At 36.2% G+C, this 27,135-nt stretch overlaps 1 long non-coding RNA gene across 6 annotated transcripts in view; it reads left to right on the top strand.

Moving 5' to 3' along the window:
* The window catches only part of LOC309660134, a 242,950-nt gene that overhangs the window by 150,007 nt on the left and 65,808 nt on the right, over positions 1–27,135 (top strand). The gene's annotated exons all lie outside the window — the stretch shown is intronic.

The raw sequence follows: 27,135 nt of genomic DNA, 5'->3' as shown, positions 1-27,135 counted from the left end.
GCATACACATGAATTTTTCTCTCTTCCACTAGGTGGTGATATCCTTGAAAGAAGGGCCTTATTAATTATTATACCTCCTATAACATGTAGCAGTGCTTTGTTCAAAGTAATTTAGAGATTAGCCACAAGAACAGAGGATGAGAAAACTATTTTCACAAAATTTGCAAGGCTATTACCGAAGTAAATATAATACACTGACCTTTCTCTCAAAATGATCAGAGAATAGTTCAGATCTTTGACTCCTATGGTCTAATCATAGACCTCGACATTTTAACCAGGAATAGAGATTAGTGTGGCTTTTTCGTCATGGCTTGTTCATTGTAATCAAGTTGCTGGGTCATTATTTCTGATCAATCAGAATTATCGCCTCCCATGACCTACAGGTGAAGGTTATTTTCTTTAAAAGAAGTGCTTATAATTTTTTAGTGTGTTTTGTCCCTTTTTCTTTGTCTGGTATGATATTTTTCAGACTGTGGGTGCTTAACAAATGTTAAATGATAATTCTTTATTGACCTGAGTGGGTTTGGGGTACGTTCAAAATTTTTAAGGAAGCATTTTAAATGTTTTGTGATCTTTAGGATTTTAAGATAGAATTATGATGACCTTTCCAAAGCAAGAAAGCAGAAACTTGCTCCAATCTGAAGGCCAAGCAGTTAAAACTGATATGATTGGTCTCTTTTGGCTCATTAATTGCATCTAAGTGGGTACAGAGAACTGAAGCTTTTGTTAAATAATTGACACACTGTTAATTCCAATTTGTAATATGATCTGGGCATGGTATAATAATAAAGCACAAAATGGTCTCCATGGCATAAAGTGGAGGGGAGAGTCAGATAAATGCTGCCTAGAGACCAAACTAGATAACTCAGGTTCTCTCCATATCCTCTGTGTGGGTGTTGATGCCAATTATGATGCTTATAAGCTTATGGTGGCTTTATCACTGCCAAGACCACAGGAAAATGGCCTTATAAGTAGCCGTGTACCACTTGTATTTCCAATTGCTGCTGGAAAAAGTTACAAAAAATGTAGCTATTTGACAGTTCTGGAGGTCAGAAGTCAAAAATGAGTCTTAATGGGCTAAAATCAAAGTATCAGTGGAGTCTCGAAGGAAGAGACCATTTCCTTGCTTTTTTTTTCCAGTTTCTTGAGGCCAGTACATTCTTTGACTCATGATCCCATTCTTCTATCTTCAAAGCCAGTGGTGTAGCATCTTTGAATCTTCCTCCTGCTTTGACATTCCTGTTTCCCTCTTGCAAGTACTCTTATGATTACATTGGGCCCACCTGGATAATCCAGGATAGTCTTCCCATGTCAAGGGCCTCAACTTACACCTGCAAAGGCAAAATTCGTTTTGGCATACAAGGTAATAATTCACAGGTTTAGAGGATTAGGATGTGGACATCTTTGGGGGGACCATTATTTTGCCTACCACATGCTAAAAGTAAAATTTTAAAGGATAATTTTATATTTTGATGATATTTTCAAGGTATAAGAAAAGAATATTGTTTCTATATCAAAACAATAAAATTAAAAAAATTTTATTCATGTTAGTGCTAGGTATTTACTGAAGATTTTCTTATCTTCTATTACATTACCTAGATAATGAACTTATAATGCCTACCTCATAAGATTCTTTGGAAAGCCTTATGTTGCTTTTTGTATCAACACCTAGTGTGGTCATTTCTTGACTTCAAATTCATTAACTACCTACTCAGGGAGGGTTGAAGCTTTAACTGTTAATTCTCAGTCAGTACACTCTTTGATAAGTACTTGGGCTGGTCATTAAATGCAACTCAAGATAGCATTTGGAATGTCCTTGATGTGGCCCCCAGAAGAAGGACGCACAGATATTCTACTGTGTGCTAACTCTATCTCCTAGAATAAGACAGACAAGGGAAAAATAATATTCCATTTGGCTAATTCCACTACTTACTGGAAAGTTCAGGCTTCAAAGGTTTCATCAGAAAGAATTGCAAAGCTAAGTGCTTAATATCAGACAGTATTAGGTCTATGATCTCACTGGTTGGTGACTGGACATTAATCAAATTAATGTCTTCAATTAAATAGACTTGAAAAAATAGAACAAATGAGAGCCAATAGGTATTTTAGTCAGTTAATAAATAGACCATTGTTATATCCAGAAGAAAATGGATGAAAATTGAATTCAACATGATAAAATATTGTTAGTTTTAACCTTAAGACAGATTGGCAAGTACTTGCTGTCAAAAATTTGTTTACACCTAATTTTTCTCCTCTTGATTTTGCTATGTAAATAAGCGAATTCTATGTCCTCTGCATTCTGTTGGAGTTTATCTGAAATCGTGATCTAATACTGTAATTTTATTGTCATTTGATATTGAGTTATCAGAATTTATTTGGAAATATGTATCCTTTGGGTGGCTGCCTTAAATATTCTTTAATCTAGATGTTTATTATTTTAATATTTTGGTTGGTGGTGATAAAATAGGCTACAATTGGAGAAACTATATGTACTGTCATTTCTAATTTTAATAATGCATAAAATTATATGTTTTTGGAGATTTGATTTAGTATTTCTTGAAAGGGTTAGTATTAAATGAAAGTTTTATTTTGTAACCCCATTGGTTATATAAAATTACAAATTTTTTAACATTGAATACATTTGTGTAAATGTGCCATCAAATAGCTAATAAGGTATAAAAAAAATCATTAGCCTTTCTTCAGAAAGATATCTAAGCTGATGAACTATAAAATTTTGAGTTCTTCTGAGTGTCACTTGGAGTTCTGGGGGATGTCTCTTCTTTGAATTCAGAAATCATAAATTGAATATCTTGATATACTTGAGTAAGCGGGAAATGAGCACTGCTTTTGCAATTGACTCATAGACGTGATCCTAAGCAGGAGGGCAAGGATGAAGAGGGTAAGAATGAATAATAAATGTATTTGAAAATGAGATTTAACATGTAGAGAGTACCAAAATTTTTCCAGTACTCTAAAGAATCAGTTTCTTTTTATTTTACCATGCTTCTTAAAGAATAGAATATGTGACTGATAGATTATTTCATCCTTACTTATTCTATCCTACAATAAAAATAAAGTGTTTAGAAATATTTCTTATTGTAATAATATGCCCAAAGCCTCTTTGTTTTACAGATCCTATGTAGGAAACATATTTTTCTCTTTCTTCCAGTAATATTTGTAGTTAATATATTTTAAAAAAATTTTTTTGTAGGAATTTGCTTTGCTAACTTGACATTGGGGTTATTTCAATCACAAACAAGTGAAAATGGAATCTGAAGTATATTTTATGGGGTGAAAAATTTCATCACAACTTCAGTTCCTTTTTTAGGCTTAAATTTTGCTTTCATTTTTTTTCTTTAAGGTTTCTAAAGAATTCCAGCCTCCCTACTGTTGCTTCTAACATAGATTCATGTTGAATATGTATTTCCCAGCATCTAGAGATGCTGATTCAGTGTAGTTGGTGACAGGTGTCTCAATGACAAAGGCAGGAAGCCTTTAAAATCTTCAGTTTGGGAGTGTCAGGATGGGTATGACATAGGCCCATGCTGACAATCTAAAATGAAGGCTCTTGGCATAATTGCTTTTCATTCAAAAGTTAAGAAATGCAGCTGCGTCCTCTTCACCTCCAATTCTTGCAATCTCCATGCATGGAATGGAGAATTTCCTCCTTCATTTCTGAATTTCCATTCCTTCCTTCTCTAAAGTAACTAAAGATCAATGAACTTAGTGCTACTCTGGTTCTTACTAAACTTAGCCTGGCCAAAATAATCCATTTAGCTGGAAAATAAATCCAATATAAGGAGAAAGAGTCTGTGTTCTTATTTATAAAGGAGCAAATATCTCTCTTCCTTCCAGTGACCGGGGCACACAGCCACTGCAGCACAACCTCAGGCAAAATAGAAAAAGAAAGGAGAAAGCACTGCCTTTCTCCAGAAATGACTCACAATATTTATTCAGATGACAAGATGAATAAATTATCTGAAGATTTATAGGATCTATTAACTCTTTTGCATGAGTTGTAGGTTAATTGCCCTATAAGAATATGTTCATCCATGAATTGCTGTTAGCTGTGTTTGGCAAACTGCGTAGATAACACCCATATGTTAATCATTTTTAGAAATAAATCTGACAAGAAAACCAATAGTCTCCAATGGGTTAAAAATCAAAGTATAATTAATATAATCCTGTATTTCTGCACATAGATTAATTACTTACATGTTTTCTGCCTGAATTTAACTACACATATATACAACTCTTCATAATTTGCTAAGGAAGCTTTTGTCACAATGACTTCCTATGCAGCACTTTGAATTGTTGAATAAAGGCTCTCCATAAATGAGAATCATTATAACTTTAGGGCTTCTGGATAATTTGAATCGGTTTTACAATACACAGTTGGGTAGTAAAAAAGGAGCCACTGATGGCCACAGGAACAGCCTTGACAATTGTCAGCTTATCATACATCCAGTACAGTACCTCTGAATTTGATCGCTGTCAAGAACAAATCATAGGTAAATGGATACCAATTCTGATAATGAAGCAGACTAAAATGGTTCAAGACCTTCTTACTAAATTTAAGGGAAGGCAGCATCAGAGCCAAATAGCTATTGCCCAACCAACATTTTTCTTTTTGATTACACTGTGGTAAGGCCTCTGAGAGACAGGTAGGTTTAGGAATGTGTGGAAGCTAGCGGTGAGGTTAGCGTACAAATATGTATAAAAGGAAAAAGTATCCTCATGTGGGCATTTTTAGAGTCAAACATAGGATAATTAGAAATATATAGCTATTTAAGTCACCATTATCATTAACTATATGTGGGTGGGTTCAAATTATTAGCTTCTACTGAAAGAAAAGTTCTTGTCTTTTGAGCAGCACATTATGTTTTGTGTTCTATGAAGCAAAAATTCCAGTGTAATTCTTGAATGTTATTTTCAGGTTTTTCTTCCCCTCCCTCCCTTCCTTCCTTCCTCTCTTTTCCTCCCTCTCTTCCTCCCTTCTTCCCTCCCTCCCTTCCTTCCTCCCTTCCTCTCTCCCTCCCTGTCTCCTTCCCTCCTTGCTTCTTTTAATTTTTTTCTTTTATTTGTGACTGGCATATATGATACATTAAGCACTAAAGCCTGTAACTACAAAAAACATGCAGATGGGACTTTTTATTTAAGTAGCATATACAGATTTTGATTTAGTAGAAGCAGAAAATTAACATTGTACTTCTGTGATTGTGAACTAAAAAGGTCCTTGAAAAGGCCCTTGAAGATTTAGTACAAGCTCTCCTCTTGGCACATATATTATCCTGTTTAAAGATTGTGAAATTCTTTAATCGCTTTCATTAAAATGTTACAATATCGTTCAAAATGAATGAAGCCATAGGTTGCTTAGTTTACTCAGTCAGACAAACTTCTGTATATTTCAGAGGGCAAGTCTACAGGTTCGCATTTTCCCTGTGTTTTCTACATACTCTTCAAAGTGTGGATTCTGTTGGACTACGGCATTTGAGGAATGCTTTTGTACCCTGTGTTTTTTCAGTGTACCAGCTGCGGAGTGATTAGTGAATCATTTTAGGACATTACATACTAATTGCTAAAATGATTAAGGCTCTTTCCTCTCCTATACTCAATCTCTTAACCCATCATTTTCCACTTTCACAATTTAAACGCAGATTATCCAAATTTTAATTCACTAACATGCTCATTTAGCTGAAGATCAAATTTTGTTTCTGAGATATTTACATTGGTTTTCCCTGATCTCTTACAACTGAAAAGGCAGACTACCATTCTTGGCCAAATGGATGGAAAGAGAGGAGAAGGGAGAGGAGGAGGGGGGAGGGGAGGAGGAGAAGGACAGAGATTTGCTTATTCTTCGACTGCTTTGGGGCTAAATTGTCCATCTCACCAAGAACCTCACTGAAACCTAATCACATGAAGGCATTGATGGCTTTCTCCTCCACCAAGGGTAAACTTCGCAGCATCCGTACACTAAGTAACATTCCAGACAGATGGAGACAATATGTACTTTTTTTTTTTGATTTTTCATCATTCTTATTTATTTATTTATTTATGGTTGTGTTGGGTCTTCGTTTCTGTGTGAAGGCTTTCTCTAGTTGCGGCAAGCGGGGGCCACTCTTCATCACGGTGCGTGGGCCTATCATTATCGCGGCCTCTCTTGTTGCGGAGCACAGGCTCCAGACGCGCAGGCTCAGTAGTTGTGGCTCACGGTCCTAGTTGCTCTGCAGCATGTGGGGTCTTCCCAGACCAGGGCTCGAACCCGTGTCCCCTGCATTGGCAGGCAGATTCTCAACCACTGCGCCACCAGGGAAGCCCCAATATGTACTTTTATTTATATTCATTTTTTAACATTTTTATTGGAGTATAATTGCTTTACAATGGTGTGTTAGTTTCTGCTTTATAACAAAGTGAATCAGTTATACATTTACATATATCCCCATATCTCTTCCCTCTTGCGTCTCCCTCCCACCCTCCCTATCCCACCCCTATAGGTGGTCACAAAGCACCGAGCTGATCACCGTGTGCTATGCAGCTGCTTCCCACTAACTATCTATTTTACATTTGGTAGTGTATATATGTCAATGTTACTCTCTCACTTCGTCCCAGCTTACCCTTCCCCCTCCCCGTGTCCTCAAGTCCATTCTCTGCATCTGCATCTTTATTCCTGTCCTGCCCCTAGGTTCTTCAGAACCTTTTTTTTTTTTTTTACTTCCGTATATATGTGTTAGCATACAGTATTTGTTTTTCTCTTTCTGACTTACTTCACTCTGTATGTACAGAGTCCAGGTCCATCCACCTCACTACTAATAACTCAATTTCATTTCTTTTTATGGCTGAGTAATATTCCATTGTATATATGTGCCACATCTTCTTTATCCATTCATCTCTTGATGGACACTTAGGTTGCTTCCAGGTCTTGGTCCTGGCTATTGTAGATAGTTCTGCAATGAACATTGTGGTACATGACTCATTTTTAATTATGGTTTTCTCAGGGTATATGACCAGTACTGGGATTGCTGGGTCATATGGTAGTTCTATTTTAAGCTTTTTAAGGAACCTCCATACTGTTCTGCATAGTGGCTGTATCAATTTACATTCCCACCAACAGTGCGAGAGGGTTCCCTTTTCTCCACACCCTCTCCAGCATTTATTGTTTGTAGATTTTTTGATGAGGGACATTCTGACTGGTGTGCGGTGATACCTCATTGTAGTTTTGATTAGCATTTCTCTAATGATTAGTAATGTTGAGCATCCTTTCATGTGTTTGTTGGAAATCTGTATATCTTCTTTGGAGAAATGTCTATATCGGTGGTCTCCTATTTTTGGATTGGGTTGATTGTTTTTTTTGATATTGAGCTGCATGAGCTGCTTGTAAATTTTGGAGATTAATCCTTTGTAAGTTGCTTTATTTGCAAATATTTTCTCCCATTCTGAGGGTTGTCTTTTCATCTTGTTTATGTTTTCCTTTGTTGTGCAAAAGCTTTTACATTTCATTAGGTCCCATTTGTTTATTTTTGTTTTTATTTCCATTTCTCTAGGAGGTGGGTCAAAAAAGGATCTTGCTGTGATTTATGTCATAGAGTGTTCTCCCTATGTTTTCCTCTAAGAGTTTTATAATGTCTGGCCTTACATTTAGGTCTTTAATCAATTTTGAGTCTATTTTTGTGTATGGTGTTAGGGAGTGTTCTAATTTCATTCTTTTACATGTAACTATCCAGTTTTCCCAGCACCACTTATTGAAGGGACTGTCTTTTCTCCATTGTATACTCTTTCCTCCTTTATCAAAGATAAGGTGACCATATGTGCGTGGGTTTATCTCTGAGCTTTCTGTCCTGTTCCATTGATCTATATTTCTGTTTTTGTGCCTGTACTATACTGTCTTGCTTACTGTAGCTTTGTAGTATAGTCTGAAGTCGGGGATCCTGATTCCTCCAACTCTGTTTATCTTTCTCAAGATTACTTTGGCTATTCAGGGTCTTTTGTGTTTCCATACAAATTGTGAAATTTTTTGTTCTTATTCTATGAAAATGCCATTGGTAGTCTGATAGGGATTGAATTGAATCTGTACATTGCTTTGGGTAGTATAGTCATTTTCACAATGTTGATTCTTCCAATCCAGGAACATGGTATATCGCTCCATCTATTTGTATCATCTTTAATTTCTTTCATCAGTGTCTTATAGTTTTCTGCATACAGGTCTTTTGTCTCCTTAGGTAGGTTTATTCCTAGGTTTTTTATTTTTGTTGCAATGGTAAATGGGAGTGTTTCCCTAATTTCTCTTTCAGATTTTTCATCATTCGTGTATAGGAATACAAGAGATTTCTGTGCATTAATTTTGTATCCTGCTATTTTACCAAATTCACTGAATAGTTCTAGTAGTTTTCTGGTAACATCTTTAGGATTCTCTATGTATAGGATCATGACATCTGCAAACAGTGACAGCTTTACTTCTTCTTTTCTGATTTGGATTACTTTTATATCTTTTTCTTCTCTGATTGCTGTGGCTAAAACTTCCAAAACTATGTTGAATAATAATGGTGAGAGTAGACAACCTTGCCTTATTCCTGATCTTAGAGGAAATGCTTTCAGTTTTTCACCATTGAGAACAATGTTGGCTGTGGGTTTGTCATATATGGCCTTTATTATGTTGAGGTAAGTTCCCTCTATGCTTACTTTCTGGAGGGTTTTTAGCATAAATGTGTGTTGAATTTTGACAAAAGCTGTTTCTGCATCTATTGAGATGATCATATGGCTTTTCTCCTTCAATTTGTTAATATGGCTTATCACATTGATTGTTTTGCATATATTGAAGAATCCTTGCATTCCTGGGATAAACCCCACTTGATCATGGTATATGATCCTTTTAATGTGCTGTTGGATTCTGTTTGCTCGTATTTTGTTGAGAATTTTTGCATCTATGTTCATCAGTGATATTGGCCTGTAGTTTTCTTTCTTTGTGACATCTTTGTCTGGTTTTGGTATCAGGATGATGGTGGCCTCGTAGAATGAGGTAGTGTTCCTCCCTCTGCTATATTTTGGAAGAGTTTGAGAAGGATAGGTGTTAGCTCTTCTCTAAATGTTTGATAGAATTTGCCTGTGAAGCCATCTGGTCCTGGGCTTTTGTTTGTGGGAAGATTTTTAATCACAGTCTCAATTTCAGTGCTTGTGACTAGTCTGTTTATATTTTCTTTTCTTCCTTATTCAGTCTCGGAAGGTTGTGCTTTTCTAAGAATTTGTCCATTTCTTCCAGATTGTCCGTTTTATTGGCATAGAGTTGCTTGTAGGAATCTTTCCTGATCCTTTGTATTTCTGTGGTGTCAGTTGTTACTTCTCCGTTTTCATTTCGAATTGTAATGATTTGAGTCTTCTCCCTTTTTTTCTTGATGAGTCTGGCTAATGGTTTCTCAATTTTGTTTATCTTCTCAATGAACCAGCTTTTAGTTTTATTGATCTTTGCTATTGTTTCCTTCATTTCTTTTTCATTTATTTCTGCTTTGATCTTTATGATTTCTTTCCTTCTGCTAAATTTGGGGTTTCTTTGTTCTTCTTTCTCTAATTGCTTTAGGTGTAAGGTTAAGATGTTTATTTGAGATGTTTGTTGTTTCTTGAGGTAAGATTGTATTGCTATAAACTTCCCTCTTAGAACTGCTTTTGCTCCATCCCATAGGTTTTGGGTCATCGTGTTTTCATTGTCATTTGTTTCTAGGTATTTTTTTATTTCCTCTTTGATTTCTTTATTGATCACTTGGTTATTAAGTAGTGTATTGTTTAGCCTCCATGTGTTTGTATTTTTTACAGATTTTTTCCTGTAATTGATATCTAGTCTTAGAGCATTGTGGTCAGAAAAGATACTTCATACGATTTCAGTTTTCTTAAATTTACCAAGGCTTGGTTTGTGAGGCAAGATATGATCTCTCCTGGAAAATGTTCCATGAGTGCTGAGAAGAAAGTGTATTCTGTTGTTTTTGGATGGAATTTCTTATAAATATCAATTAAGTCCATGTTGTTTAATGTATCATTTAAAACTTGTGCTTCCTTATTTATTTTCATTTTGGATCATGTGTCCAGTGGTGAAAGTGGGGTGTTAAAGTCCCCTATTATGATTGTGTTACTGTCAATTTCCCCTTTTATGGTTGTTAGCACTTGCCTTATGTATTGAGGTGCTCCTATGTTGGGTACATAAATATATACAATTGTTATATCTTGTTCTTGGATTGATCCCTTGATCATTATGTAGTATCCTTCTTTGTTTCTTGTAATAGTCTTTATTTTAAAGTCTATTTTGTCTGATATGAAAATCACTACTCCAGCTTTCTTTTGATTTCCATTTGCATGGAATATCTTTTTCCATCCTCTCACTTTCATTCTGTATGTGTCCCTAGGTCTGAAGTGGGTCTCTTGTAGACCACATATATATGGGTCTTGTTTTTGTATCCATTCAGCGAGCCTGTGTCTTTTGGTTAGAGCATTCAGTGCATTCACGTTTAAGGTAATTATTGATATGTATGTTCCTATTACCATTTTCTTAATTATTATGGGTTTGTTTTTGTAGGTCCTTTTCTTCTCTTTTGTTTCCCACTTAGAGAAGTTCCTTTACCATTTGTTGTAGAGCTGGTTTGGTGGTGCTGAATTCTCTTAGCTTTTGCTTGTCTGTAAAGGTTTTAATTTCTCTGTCAAATCTGAATGAGATCCTTGCTAGGTAGAGTAATCTTGGTTGTAGGTTTTTCCCTTTCATGACTTTAAATATGTCCTGCAACTCCCTTCTGGCTTGCAGAGTTTCTGCTGAAAGATCAGCTGTTAACCTTATGGGGATTCTCTTGTATGTTAATTGTTGCTTTTCCTTTTCTGCTTTTAATATCTTTTCTTTGTATTTAATTTTTGAAAGTTTGATTAATATGTGTCTTGGCGTTTTTCTCCTTGGATTTATCCTGTATGGGACTCTCTGTGCTTCAGGGACTTGATTGATTATTTCCTTACCCATATTACGGAAGTTCTCAACTATAATCTCTTCAAATATTTTGTCAGTCCCTTTTTATTTCTCTTCTTCTTCTGGGACCCCTATAAATCGAATGCTGGTACGTTTCATGTTGTCCAGAGGTCTCTGAGACTGTCCTCAATTCTTTTCATTCTTTTTTCTTTAGTCTGCTCTGTGGTAGTTATTTCCACTATTTTATCTTCCAGGCCATTTATCCGTTCTTCTGCCTCATTTATTCTGCTATTGATTCCTTCTAGAGAATTTTTAATTTCATTTATTGTGGTTTTCATCATTGCTTGGTTCCTCTTTAGTTCTTCTAGGTCCTTGTTAAACGTTTCTTTTATTTTCTCCATTCTATTTCCAAGATTTTGGATCATCTTTACTATCATTACTCTGAATTCTTTTTCAGGTAAACTGCCTATTTTCTCTTCATTTGTTTGATCTGTTGGGTTTTTACTTTGCTCCTTCATCTGGTATGTGTTTCTCTGTCTTCTCATTTTGCTTAACTTACTGTGTTTGGGGTCTCCTTTTTGCAGGCTGCAGGTTCGTAGTTCCTGTTGTGTTTAGTGTCTGCCCACAGTGGCTAGTGTTGGTTCAGTGCGTTGTGTAGGCTTCCTGGTGGAGGGGACTGGTACCTGTGTTCTGGTGGATGAGGTTGGATCTTGTCTTTCTGGTGGGCAGCACCACATCTGGTGGTGTGTTTTGGGGTGTTTGTGGCCTTATTATGATTTTAGGCAGCCTCTCTGCTAATGGCTGGGGTTGTGTTCCTGTCTTGCTAGTTGTTCGGCTTAGCGTGTCCAGCACTGCAGCTTGCCGTTCGCTTAGTGGAGCTGGGTCTTAGTGTTGAGATGGAGATCTCTGGGAGAGCTCTCACTGACTGATATTACATGGAGCCGGGAGGTCTCTGGTGGACCAGTGTCCTGAACTTGGCTCTCCCACCTCAGAGGCACAGGCCTGACACTTAGCCAGAGCACCAAGACCCTGTCAGCCACACAGCTCAGAAGAAAAGGGAGAAAGGAAGGAAGGAAGGAAGGAAGGAAGGAAGGAAGGAAGGAAGGAAGGAAGGAAGAATGAAAGAAAGGAAGAAAGAAAGAAATATAATACAGTTCTTCAAATAAAAAATTTAAAACATTATTTAAAAAAATGAAAAAGTAATAAAGAAAAGGAAAAGAAAGAAAGAAAGAAAGAAGAGAGCAACTAAACCAAAAAACAAATCCACCAATGACAACAAGCACTAAAAACTACACTAAAAAACCCAAAAAACAAAAAACGGACAGACAGAACCCTAGGACAAATGGTAAAAGCAAAGCTATACAGACAAAGTCACACAAAGAAGCATACAGATACACACTCACAAAAAGAGAAAAAGGGAAAAAATATATATCTATATATTAAAAAAAAAAGGAAGAAAGCAGCCAAATCAATGAACAAATCTACCAATGATAATAAACTCTAAATACTAAACTAAGATAAACATAAAACCAGAAACAAATTAGATGCAGAAAGCAAACCCCAAGTCTACAGTTGTTTCCAAAGTCCACTGCCTCAGTTTTGGGATGATTCATAGCAGCCTGAGGAGCCCTGTGCGTTCTCCCGGGGAAGTTGTCCCTGGATCACGGGACTCTGGCAGTGGCGGGCTGCACAGCTTCCATGGAGGGGAGGTGTGGATAGTGACTTGCGCTTGCAAACAGGCTTCTTGGTGGCTGCAGCAGCAGCCTTTGCGTTTCATGCCCATCTCTGGTGTCCGTACTGATAGCCACGGCTCGCGCCCGTCTCTGGAGCTCGTTTAGGTTGTGCTCTGAATCCCCTCTCCTTGTGCACCCCGAGACAATGGTCTCTTGCCTCTTAGGCAGGTCCAGACTTTTTCCCAGACTCCCTCCTGGCTAGCTGTGGTGCACTAGCCCCCTTCAGACTGTGTTCACGTAGCCAACCCCAGTCCTCTCCCTGGGATCTGACCTCCAAAGCTGGAGCCTCAGCTCCCAGCCCCCACCTGCCCTGCCAGGTGAGCAGAAAAAAATCCTCTTGGGCTGGTGAATGCTGGTCAGCACTGATCCTCTGTGCAGGAATCTCTCCACTTTGCCCTCCACACCCCTGTTGCTGTGCTCTCCTCTAAGGCTCTGAAGTTTCCCCACCCACCACCCCCCATCTCTGCCAGTGAAGGGGTACCTAGTGTGTGGAAACTTTTCCTCCTTCACAGCTCCCTCCCAGAGATGCAGGTCCCGTCCCTATTCTTTTGTCTCTGTTTTTTCTTTTTTCTATTGCCCTACCCAGGTACGTGGGGAGTTTCTTGCTTTTGGGAAGTCTGAGGTCTTCTGCCAGCATTCAGTAGGCATTCTGTATGAGTTGTTCCACGTGTAGATGTATTTCTGATGTATTTGTGGGGAGGAAGGTGATCTCCACGTCTTACTCCTCCATCTTGAAGGTCCCCTCGACAATATGTATTTTTAAAAACCTATTTGAGAGTCTCATTTTGTTGCAAACAGTCCTTTTTGCACAAAACATTCTTAGAATCTGAATATCAGTGTGTTTGTACTACACTGATAATATCATATTCATCTCCAGAGATAAAATGCTACTCCATTCTTGAGAGCAAAGAGAAAATTCTAACTGATAAAATGGTCAAACAGGGCTTGATAACAATTTATTTCTGACCTTTTAATGCCTTCTGTTCTTAATGATTTTCTGTCATTTCTGTCTAGTCCAGACTTGAAACTCAGTCTCAGAGGTGCTTAGCTTTATGTTGCCACTTAACTTTCAACTTCCATTTTCAGCACAGAAAGGTAAATCAGTAATTGTCACTTTGGCTTCTCAAGGTTTGTCAGGCACCCGAGTGGGATTATGACATAGATGTGAAGGGTGTTTCATATGACTTTGACTTTCATTTTGATGTAATCATGGAATGTCATACGACTTCAGAAACTTAATTATCCTATTAGCCTCACCTCTTCCTTTGCTTGAATTTTTGGTTCACTACACTGGATCTTTCTATCCCCTGACCTGTCGAGAAATGATTAAAGGAAAAAAAAAAAAGAAAGAAATTCAGGGGCATCTTCAGTGAGACATTTCCTTGGCTGACAATTTTTTCTTTCTCAGTGCCCTCCTTTTCTTTTGTCTTCTTTTCTTTTTCTTTTCTATTTTATTTCTAAAGCAATGACATGTACATTTCTCTCCTTTGGCCCTTATGGAACAGTTGCAGAGCTTGGGGAAACACCCTCTGAGAGGTTAGTGTGTTGCCCTTTGTTTCAAAATGTTTTTGAGACTGATTTTTACTTTATCAATCGGAGCCTAGAGAGACAGTGATGCAACTAGAGATCTTCTTTGGAAAAGGGGAGAAATGGGGAAAAGGAGTCTCAAAGAAATGGTCTATGGAGAATTTTTGTCTTGAGAAGATAAAAACTTATGTTTCCAAGAAATTTATCCAGGTAGATTTGTCTACAAATCTGTGGCTGTAGATTGCTATGTGGGTGTATTAGTCAAAACTTCTTCACTTAAAAGTGAAAGAAACTGAACTCGAACTGGCTGAAGCTGGAAGTCTTTAAGGATTACTGGATTCAGGAACCCCAGTAGCTAGCTAATTATCTCTTGCTCTCTCCCCTTCATCCCTCCCTCTTTTTTTCTCTTATTGCTTGCCTCTGCATCTTTCTGTGTGTTGCCCTTATTCTCTCCTTCCAAAGATTAACTCTCTCCCTGTGATGGGAAAGGTGGCTCCTGGCAGCCACAGTCTAAAGAGAAAAGAGAACCTTTTCTTTCAGCATTTACAGAATGTGTTCTGGGGAAGTTCCTTGAGCTGATCCTAAAAGAATTCCATGACCACCTCTTGGCTCAGTCTCTGTGGTTGGGGGGTGGGAGCCTGGATCAAGAACTCATCCCAGCTGACATGCAGTGATCCAAATCTGTGATTGATTGTCTCACTATATTGGATGGGGGAAGGGCAGTTCAGCAAGGGAAGATTGGTGCTGCTACCAGAATTAGGGGTGCCAGAAAGCATGTCGGGACAGCCATATTTACTAAAATACAGATCTCTGTATGTTACTACATATATAGCAAACCAAACAATCAACATACCTGGAGGGATATTTTATTTTATTTTTTTCTTTTAAAATCTTTTCACAGTGGGCACATATGATATAATATTATCTGGCTATTTGCTTGTAATGTATTTGGTGGTTATATTCTGTGGCATAGGTATGGAAAAATTGAACTAGTTCTTATTATCATCTTTGCTCAAATACACAAAACATTTATTGAATACCTACTGTAGATAAAAAATGATTTCAGGTGCTACTATTTACTATTTTATCATAACAAGTAATAAGTGTACTTTGCATTTTCACGGTGGTTTTATGTCTTTTGTCTTAAGAATTCTCAAACAGATGTATTTGTTCTGTTTTTTTAAAAAAAAAGCATGAAGGGGTTGGGTGTTTATGATCACGCATGCTAAACTTTACCATGTTTTTAAACAGCTATTTATAAACAATTCATGTGATATTTTAGAAGTATATATATAGTATATATAAATGTATACATATAGTATAAATATATATGTGTATATATATTTAAGCTTCATATTATGGATAATGGAAAAGTACCTTAAGATCACTATCTTGAGCAGTTGTTGCCCTTGAGTCTTATTTCTAGGCCTCATCGATACATTGTTAACATTTAGATCAATAAACAATTATTGTTCTTTGTGAGATGCTGAGAGTTGATTTGTAGAGTTTACAGGTTAAGAGGTATATTTTACAAAGGGCTGTCAAATGTCTAACAAGTAAAATGTATCATCCATTGAACCATCTCTATCTATCTGTCTATCTATCTATCTATCTATCTATCTATCTATCTATCTATCTATCTATCATCACCTATATCTGTGAGTCCAGAAAGATCTGTATATATCTATCGACCAAACTCATATAAAAGATATTTGACTTTTTTTTCCTTTTCCACAGATTTCCACAGGGAACAGAGCTGATATTACTGGCTCTGTGCCTCATAGTGAGTTAAAGTTATAATGGGGACAGCAGGCTTCTCTAACTCTGTTTAACAGAAAGCAGGGTACCAGCAGAGATTTTCTAACTCTGCATTTAAAATCCCCCCAATAGCTATTATTACTTCTTAAAACCATTTGAGCATTAGCGCCAAATCAAGTGGAATAGTTTCATTTAAATAATTTAAGGGGCTGACTGATGTTCTCACATTGGCCATAATAAATAATATTATTAATTTCAAGAGAGAGAGGAGGATCAGAATATTGTGATTTTGGTTTTCTTTCAACTGAAAAGTATTTTGAAAAGGATTAAAGGAGCAGATTTTCCTCCTCCGGGTTTGACTCCCCGTGTATCCCACCTCTGGTCCTTTCATAGAAACCCCACCCATTGTGTTTGGCCCCGTGTACCTGCCCCTGCAGGGCGGCGTCCTGTGGCGGGAAGTTTTATTCCTCTGTGCAACAAGCTTATTGATCAGCAGGGTTTGCTCACTCAACTATAAGGACATTCTGACTCTCCCTTCCTGAGAAAACCCTTATGAAGAATTCTTTCACTCCTTTTATTGTGCTTCCTATCAATCTTTCATTTGATATGATGTGAAAAAAAAAAAAAGAAAAAAAAATCTTAAGACTTATCTCCAAGGGAAAAACTCTTCACATACAGTAGCTACTCTCCTTTGTTTACATTATCTGTCTTTTCTCTGTGCATCAGGAGGTAGTCATTGTAACTATTTTAAGAGTAAAAATTCAGGTTTTTTTCCCTGTGCTGTCAGTGAACATTCAAATACCACTATGTTTCTCAAAATTCTGATCATAAAAATTATTTGAAAATACAGATTTCCAGTTTTCTCCTTGAAATTTGGATTTAGTAAGTCTAGGATGGGGCTTGGAATCAGTATTTTAAACAATATCTCCTGGTGATTTAAGTTTGGGAAATATTGAATCATCTCCTATACTTTGACAAATTAACAACAGTTACATCACTTGACATTCCAAAATGAATATCAGCACTTGCTATGTCATGTTCTTCTTTCTAGTATTTTTAGGCTTTACATTTCATGAAACTGCTGTTGTCATTTCTATTGAATCCTTTCATGGTAGAACTGAAGTTGCCTCTGGTCAGCTATGGTCTTCATGAGGTGAAATTGGAGGGTCTTTGGTTATTTGTGATGGCCTAGAAGAAAAGAGGAAAACTAGAAGTAAAAGAGCAATTGCTACCGTAGTCTGATCTAGCACTAAGGATAAGCAACAACCAGGAGGTAACAGGCTTTGACAAATGTGTAATGAAAAATTTACTTGCAGAGGAAACAAGGCTGCAAATGGCTGGGAGCCAAGAACATCTGTGTTCCTGGTATCCCAAATGTGTGGAAGGAGCAGATGTAACTGAATATATAACAGAAACCCTGGCACCATTCCTAATAATGTAGAGGAGAGCTCTGGATGTGCACAGAGGTCTTTCTGAAACCCAGAAAAACTAAAAATACTGGGGAACTCCCAAGTAATATTATTAGCTATCTTGAGGAGAGATATTATTAAAGTGGTTTAAGACAATGAAGACAGCTTATTTACATAAGAGAAATTTACAGCTTATTTACCCATTACACACAACTGATAAGACAACTCAGGAAATATATTGTGTATAGATGTAGCAATACAATTATATTTAAGCATACATATGAGAGGTAAAGTATAAGACTTTTTAAATACATGCTTATGTTTCCTATAAAACTATAATCTCCTTCAAGGCCAACATATTATCTTTGATTTACTAAGTAGTTCTTCATACTTTTCATGAGCTCAGCCAATTGTTCTAAGAATGACTGGACAGAGGTACCTATAAAATAGAATAAAATGTAAAATGAAGACCTGAAAGAGCCAGATGATAGCACCTGCTGTTTTGCTTATTTCATGATACCAAGAAAATTTATTTTAAAGTTCTTATTAAATGAGTATATGGGTAGGCCACAGTAGTTGGCATAATTTTAATATTATGTACATCATTAGGGTTGACACACAACACCTTTCCCTTGGCTACATTCTAGCTAGGTTTGGCCGTGTGACACAGTTCTCATTAGTGAAATGTAAGTGGAATTCTGTTGGGTCAGTTTTTGTTTTCCTGATAAAAATGAATAGACTAGGCTGGCATGCCCATTCTTTCTTCCTTCTTCCTGCCTGCAATGAGGATGTGAAGCTGGCGGAGCAACAGCCATATTGTGATTCTGAGGTGACAACCATAAGGAGGAAAGCAGACAATCTAAGTATGACAGGGTAGAAGGATCTGTTGGATTCCTTGATGTCTCCCTGTACTGACACTGGATAGCTGGCTCTGGACTTTTGGTTATGTGAGGAAAAAAGCCTAGTTTGTTTAAGCTGTACTTGGTCAGAATTTCTGACACTTGCTGCTGAATGCACTTCTATGGGTGTAGTAGTTATAAATTATTTGTAACTCCAACTCTATTTGAAATTTAGGTATACTTAGCTCCGCTTTTCTGCATAATTTTCTGAGAGTCACTACCATCAGTTCTACCTGTCCTCAACGAACACATCAGTGTTTTAGGTGTCAAGTCTGCTCATCTGTTCTCACCATTATTATTTCTTATTAAAATGTACTCAAAAATGATGTTATATTCCACTTAACAATAACATGTAATATACATATACACACACATGTATATGTATCCCATTGCTTAAAAATGTGACCTCAATTCAAAATATTATACATGTGCATTATATTAGGCATGAAAGGTTTATCAAAAGAGAAAGTGTTAATTGTAGAATTTTAGGCATAAGCTATGAATAGGAGAATTTTGGCAGTGGATGGAGGGTGAGTAGAAAAATGTCTTCCGTAAGTCATATCACATACAAAATTCTATTCTTAAGACTAGCCCTGAATAAAAAATTCTTACCTCGTTTATGTGGATCAGCTACACTAATTTTTAATTTTATGTGCCTTCCTTTGTAATCAATCCTAACTTTTCTTTTCTTGCCAATATATTGGGGCTCACAATTAAATTTGTTTAAAATAATTCATTCATTACAATATGCCCTTCATTCAAATGCTTAGAAAAACCACTCATTTGCCTAGCTCTAACTAGATTCAGAGTATCAGTTAAACTCACACGTTTGCAAGTCTGACTCTGAGTGAAGGAGGGAAGGAAGGTTGGGTGGAAATGTTGTAGACTGCCATGATGTCTAAGGAGAGTTCTACAAGGCTGCTGGGGAGTTCTTCAAACAAAAGGTCTCTCAAGAATGTGACTGACTTGGTATTTCTGTCAAACTTAGTTGCTGCCCCAGAGCAGCCTATAAAAAACAACTGCCTCAGTGCAAGTGTGATGATGAAGATTTCAGAGCTCAGCAGCTGGGGTCTTTACTTATTTACCTTCCCATAGTTAGAAGTTGGAAAGGTACATTCTCATGGCAACCAAAATAGGTTCTAAAACACCAACTTCTAGGGGGAGTCATTTAAGAAACTTTTCTTAGAACTTTGAAAAAACAGATAGTCTAAAGTAATTAATTATTATAAAACAATCTTTCAAACAAAATACTCATGATGATAAATAAGAGTTTTAAGAAAGTAAAAGATCTTTCAAATCAATTGCTTTCTCTTCAAACCTTTATTTCATTTTCTCCTTTTAGAGTCACTTCCGATTTTATGCAAAGCTACTTTTAAGAAGATAAGACAGAAGAATGTCTCAAGTCGTGGTGATTTATGCTAGACAAAGATGTATAATTGGTACATATATACAATGGAATATTAGTCATAAAAAGGAACGAAATTGGGTCATTTGTAGAGACATGGATGGACCTAGAGACTGTCATACAGAGTGAAGCAAGTCAGAAAGAGAAAAACAAATACCGTATTTTAACACATATATGTGGAATCCGAAAAAATTGGTATAGATGATCTTATTTACAAAGCAGAAATAGAGACACAGATGTAGAGAACAAATGTATGGATACCAAGGGGGAAAGGGGGAGGGGCAGAATGAATTGCGAGTTTGGGATTGACAAATATACACTACTGATACTAAGTATAAAATAGATAACTAATGAGAACCTACTGTATAGCACAGGGAACTCTACTCAGTGCTCTGTGGTGACATACTTGGTGCTCAGTGGTGAGAAGGAAATCCAGAAAGGAAGGGATATATGTATACGTATAGCTGATTCACTTTGCTGTACAGTATAAACTAACACAATATTGTAAAGCAACTATACTCCAATAAAAAAATGTTTATTGAACACCTATGTACGAGATATTTTTCTATATGCTAAGGATATAGCAGTGAACAGAAAAACAAAATACCTTTACTGTGGATCTTATATTCATTATGGTAATGAAAGAATGGTTAGGTATTTTTTGCTCACAATAGGCTATGCATGTGATTTGAAAACATTAGTGTGCAACAGAATAACCTGGAGGGCATGTTAAAATACAAACTACTGGACCCCACCCCCAGAGTTTCTGATCCAGTAGGTATAGGTTAGGGCCACCTTACACTACTTTAAGGCTCAAGATATGGAAATGAATAAATGAAATATTTGGTGAACGTTATGCCTCTGCCACAGGTGTGAAAGGTAAAGAATGAAGAATAGATTTGAATAATTATTAAAAGCTATAAACCTAGGCAAAGCTTCCTGGTCAAACAATTCAGACATTGTTAACTTTAACTCAAATGAAGATATGGAAGACATATCTTTCAACATTGTGAATAACATATAATTAGGAGGGATAATTAAGATATTAGTTGACATCTGGAATTACAGACCAAAACCAAAGGATAAAATTCACTGCAAGTCATGCATTCAGGTTTTTTAAAAAAGAATCAACAAATATAGGATTTAAAATTTATTCATTTATTCATTCAACAACTAATTATTTAGTAACCACTATGTACCAAGCATGATTTTGTATCAGAGATACAGCCATGATCTTTCTTCTCTCCTGGCTTTATTGAGATATTACTTACCTATAGCATATGCAAGCTCAAGGTGTACAATGCAGTGATTTGATATATGTATATACTATGAAACGATTACTACAATAAGGTTAGTTAACATCTCTATCTCCTCACATAATTAATATTTTTTGTATTGATAACACTTAAGATTTATTCTCATAGCAACTTTCAAGTATATAATACAATATTGTAAATTATAGTCACCATGCTGTACATTAGATCCCCAGAACTTATTTATCTTATAGGAGAAAGTTTATACTCTTTGACGAACACCTCTGCATTTTCTCCTCCCTCCAACTTTAGCCAACCACCATTCTGCTCTCTATCTATGAGTTCTGCATTTTAGATTCCACATGTAAATAAGAACATACAGTATTTGTCTTTCTCTGTTTGACTTATTTCATTTAGCATTATGCCCTCAAGGTCTATCCATGTTGCTGCAAATGTCAAAATTTCCTTCTATTTCTGACTAATATTGAATTGTGTGTGTATATATATATATATATATATATATATATATATATATATATACACACACACACACACATACATACACACACACACACACACAAACCAAATTTTCTTTATCCATTCATCCATCAATGGAAACTTAGATTGTTTCCATGTCTTGGCTATTATGGATAACACTGAAATGAACATAACAGTGCAGATATCTCTTTGAGGTAGTGATTTCATTTCCTTTGGAGATACCCCAAAATGGGATTGCTGGATCATATGGTAATACAATTTTTAATTTTTGAAGGATCCTCCATATTGTTTTCCATAGTTGGCTGTACCAATTTACATTTCCACCAACAATACACAAGGGTCACCTTTTCTCCACAGCCTCACCAACACTTGTCTCTTATCTTTCTGATGATAGCCATTCTAATAGGTTTGAGGTGATATCACATTGTAGTTTTGATTTGTATTTCCCTGATGATTAATATTGTTGAGCATCTTTTCATGTACCTGTTGGCCATTTGTATGTTTCTTTGGAAAAATGTCTATTTTGTCCTCTGTCCATTTTTTAATTGCATTTTTTGGTTCTTTTGCTGAGTTGTATGACTTCCTTATGGATATTACCCTTAATCAGATAGGTATTTTAAAATATTTTCTACCATTCCATAGGTTGCTTTTTTCTTTTTTCTGTGCAGAAGATTTTCAGTGTGATATAGTCCACTTCTTTATTTTTGATTTTGTTGCTTTCGCTTTTGGTGTCATGTTCAAAAAATCATTGCCAAGACTAATGTCAAAGAACTTTTCTCCTAAGTTTTTTTGTAGTAATTTTACAATTTTGGGTCATTAAGTTTTTAATCCATTCTGTGTTAATTTTTGTGAGTGGTGTAAGATAGAAATCAAATTTTATTCTTTTGCATGTGTCTGTTCTATTGGTCTATGCATCTTTTTTTTTATGCCAGTACCATACTGTTTTGATTACTATAGCTTTTTTTAAATAATTAATTAATTAATTAATTAATTAATTTATTTATGGCTGTGTTGGGTCTTCGTTTCTGTGCGGGGGCTTTCTCCAGTTGCGGCAAGCAGGGGCCACTCTTCATCGCGGTGTGCGGGCCTCTCACTATCGCGGCCTCTCTTGTTGTGCAGCACAGGCTCCAGACGCGCAGGCTCAGTAATTGTGGCTCACGGGCCTAGTTGCTCCGCGGCATGTGGGATCTTCCCAGACCAGGGCTCAAACCCGTGTCCCTTGCATTGGCAGGCAGATTCTCAACCGCTGCGCCACCAGGGAAGCCCCAACTATAGCTTTTAATATAGCTTTAAATCAGGAATTATAATGCCTCCAGCTTTATATGTTTCACTTCTCATGATTGCTTTGGCTATTCAGGATCTTTTTTGGTTCTAGACAAATTTTAGGGTTGTTTGTTCCATTTCTCTGAAAAATGGCCCCTGGATTTTTTTAGGGATTGCATTGAATCTATAGATGGCTTTGGGTATTTTGGACATTTTCACAATATTTATTCTTCTAGTCTATGAGCATGGGATATCTTTCTACTTATTTGTATCTTCTTCAGTTTCTTTCATCAAGGATTTTAATTTTCAGTGTACAGATCTTTTATCTCCTTGGTTAAATTTATTCCTAGGTATTTTATTGTTTTGGATGCCATTGTAAATGAAATTGTTTTCTTTATTTCTTTTTCAGCTAGTTTGTTGTTAGTGTATAGAAACACAACTGATTTTTGTATGTTGATTTTGTATCCTGCAACTTTACTGAATTTGTTAATTAGTCCCAATAGCTTTCTGATGGCATCATTAGGGTTTTCTATATATATGAATATATCATCTGCAAACAGAGATAATTTTACTTGTTATTTTCAGATTTGGGTGACTTTTATTTATTTTGCTTGCCTAATTGCTATGAATAGGACTTCTAATAACTTGTGAAATAGGAGTGGTAAGAGTGAGCATTCTTGCCTTCTATCTGACCTTAGAGTGTAAGTTTTCAAACTTTAACCATTTGAGTATGATGTTAGCTATGGGTATGCCATTAATGGCCTCTGTTATGTCTAGGTTATGTTCCCTTTATCCCATTTGTTAAGGGTCTTTGTAGTGAATGGATGTTGAATTTTCTTTTTTTTAATACAGCATGTTCTTATTAGTTATCCATTTATACATATTAGTGTGCATATGTCAATCCCAATCTCCCAATTAATCACACCTCCCCCACCACCACCACTTTCCCCGCTTGGTGTCCATACGTTTGTTTTCTACATCTGTGTCTCAATTTTTGCCCTACAAACCGGTTCACCTGTACCATTTTTCTAGGTTCCACACATATGCGTTAATATATGATATTTGTTTTTCTCTTTCGGACTTACTTCACTCTGTACGACAGTCTCTAGATCTATCCACGTCTCTACAAATGACCCAATTTTGTTGCTTTTTATGGCTGAGTAATATTCCATTGTATATATGTACCACATCTTCTTTTTCCATTCATCTGTCAATGGGCATTTAGGTTGCTTCCATGACCTGGCTATTGTAAATAGTGCTGCAATGAACATTGGGGTGCATGTGTCTTTTTGAATAATGGTTTTCTCTGGGTATATGCAGAGTAGTGGGATTGCTGGGTCATATGGTAATTCTATTTTTAGTTGTTTAAGGAACCTCCATACTGTTCTCAATAGTGGCTGTATCAATATACATTCTCACCAACAGTGCAAGAGGGTTCCCTTTTCTCCATACCCTCTCCAGCATTTGTTGTTTGTAGATTTTCTGATGATGCCCATTCTAACTGGTGTGTGGTGATACCTCATTGTAGTTTTGATTTGCATTTCCCTAATAATTAGTGATGTTGAGCAGCTTTACATGTGCTTCTTGGCCATCTGTATGTCTTCTTTGGAGAAATGTCTATTTAGGTCTTCTGCCCATTTTTGGATTGGGTTGTTTGTTTTTTTTAATATTGAGCTGCATGAGCTGTTTATATATTTTGGAGATTAATCCTTTGTCCGTTCATTCGTTTGCAAATATTTTCTCCCATTCTGAGGGTTGTCTTTGCATCTTGTTTATGGTTTCCTTTGCTGTGCAAAAGCTTTGAAGTTTCATTAGGTCCCATTTGTTTATTTTTGTTTTTATTTCCATTACTCTAGGAGGTGGATCAAAAAAGATCTTGCTGTGATTTATGTCAAAGAGTGTTCTTCCTATGTTTTCCTCTAAGAGTTTTATAGTGTCTGGCCTTACATTTAGGTCTTTAATCCATTTTGAATTTATTTTTGTGTATGGTGTTAGGGAGTGTTCTAATTTCATTCTTTTACATGTAGCTGTCCAGTTTTCCCAGCACCACTTATTGAAGAGACTGTCTTTTCTCCATTGTATATCCTTGCCTCCTTTGTCATAGATTAGTTGACCATAGGTGCGAGGGTTTATCTCTGAGCTTTCTATCCTATTCCATTGATCTATATTTCTGTTTTGTGCCAGTACCATATTGTCTTGATTACTGTAGCTTTGTAGTATAGTCTGAAATCAAGGAGTCTGATTCCTCCAGCTCTGCTTTTTTCCCTCAAAACTGCTCTGGCTATTTGGGGTCTTTTGTGTCTCCATACAAATTTTAAGATTTTTTGTTCTAGTTCTGTACAATTGCCATTGGTAATTTGATAGGGATTGCATTGAATCTGTAGATTGCTTTGGGTAGTATAGTCTTTTTCACAATATTGATTCTTCCAGTCCAAGAACATGGTATCTCTCTCCATCTGTTTGTATAATCTTTAATTTCTTTCATTGGTGTCTTATAGTTTTCTGCATACAGGTCTTTTGTCTCCCTAGGGAGGTTTATTCCTAGGTATTTTATTCTTTTTGTTGCAATGGTAAATGGGAGTGTTTCCTTAATTTCTGTTTCAGATTTTTCATCATTAGTGTATAGTAATGCAAGAGATTTCTGTGCATTAATTTTGTATACTGATACTCTACCAAATTCATTGATTAGCTCTAGTAGTTTTCTGGTAGTATCTTTAGGATTCTCTAAGTATAGTATCATGTCTTCTGCAAACAGTGACAATTTTATTTTTCTTTTCCAGTTTGTATCACATTTATTTCTTTTTCTTTTCTGATTGCCATGGCTAGGACTTCCAAAACTATGGTGAAAAATAGTGGCAAGAGTGGACATCCTTGACTTGTTCCTGATCTTAGAAGAAATGCTTTCAGTTTTTCACCATTGAGAATGATGTTTGCTGTGGGTTTGTTGTATATGGCCTTTATTATGTTGAGGAAGGTTCCCTCTATGCCCACTTTCTGGAGAGTTTTTATCATAAATGTGTGTTGAATTTTGTCAAAAGCTTTTTCTTCATCTACTGAGATGATCATATGGTTTTTATTCTTCAATTTGTTAATATGGTGTATCCCATTGATTGATTTGCATGTATTGAAGAATCCTTGCATTCCTGGGATAAATCCCACTTGATCATGGTGTATGATGCTTTTAATGTTTTGCTGGATTCTGTTTGCTAGTATTTTGTTGAGGATTTTTGCATCTGTGTTCATCAGTGATATTGGTCTGTAATTTTCTTTTTTTGTAGTTTCTTTGTCTGGTTTTGGTATCAGGGTGATGGTGGCCTCATAGAATGAGTTTGGGAGTGTTCCTTCCTCTGCAATACTTTGGAAGAGTTTGAGAAGGATGGGTGTTGCCTCTTCTCTACATGTTTGATAGAATTCACCTGTGAAGCCATCTGGTCCTGGACTTTTGTTTGTTGGAGGATTTTTAATCACAGTTTCAATTTCATTACTTGTGATTGGTCTGTTCATATTTTCTATTTCTTCCTGGTTCAGTCTTGGAAGGTTATAACTTTCTAAGAATTTGTCCATTTCTTCCAGGTTGTCTATTTTGTTGACATAGAGTTGCTTGTAGTAGTCTCTTAGGATGCTTTGTATTTCTGCGGCATTTGTTGTAACTTCTCCTTTTTCATTTCTAATTTTATTGATTTGAGTCCTCTCCCTCTTTTTCTTGATGAGTCTGGCTAATGGTTTATCAGTTTTGTTTATCTTCTCAAAAAACCAACTTTTAGTTTTATTGATGTTTGCTATTGTTTTCTTTGTTTCTATTTCATTTATTTCTGCTCTCATGTTTATTATTTCTTTCCTTCTGCTAACTTTGGGTTTTGTTTGTTCTTTCTCTAGTTCCTTTAGGTGTAAGGTTAGATTGTTTATTTGAGATTTTTCTTGTTTCTTGAGGTAGACTTCTATTGCTATAAACTTCACTCTTAGAACTGTTTTTGCTGCATCCATAGGTTTTGGATCTTTGTGCTGTTGTTGTCATTTTTCTGTAGATATTTTTTGATTTCTTCTTTGATTTCTTCAGTGATCTGTTAGTTATTTAGTAACGTATTGTTTAGCCTCCATGTGTTTGTGTTTTTTACGTTGTTTTTCCTGTGATTGATTTCTAATCTCATAGCGTAGTGGTCAGAAAAGATCCTTGATATGATTTCAGTTTTCTTAAATTTACTGAGGCATGATTTGTGACCCAAGATGTGATCTATCCTGGAGAATGTTCCGTGTGCACTTGAGAAGAAATTTTAATCTGCTGTTTTTGGATGGAATGTCCTATAAACATCAATTAAATCTATATGGTCTATTGTGTTTCTATTTATAGCTTCTGTTTCCTTATTAATTTTCTGTTTGGATGATCTGTCCATTGGTGTAAGTGAGATGTTAAAGTCCCCCACTATTACTGTGTTACTGTCGATTTCCTCTTTTATAGCTGT

The sequence above is a fragment of the Balaenoptera physalus genome (assembly GCF_965194825.1).
Source record: "Balaenoptera physalus genome assembly, chromosome: 4".
Taxonomy (NCBI): domain Eukaryota; kingdom Metazoa; phylum Chordata; class Mammalia; order Artiodactyla; family Balaenopteridae; genus Balaenoptera; species Balaenoptera physalus.
This window is presented reverse-complemented; position numbering and strand designations above follow the sequence as displayed.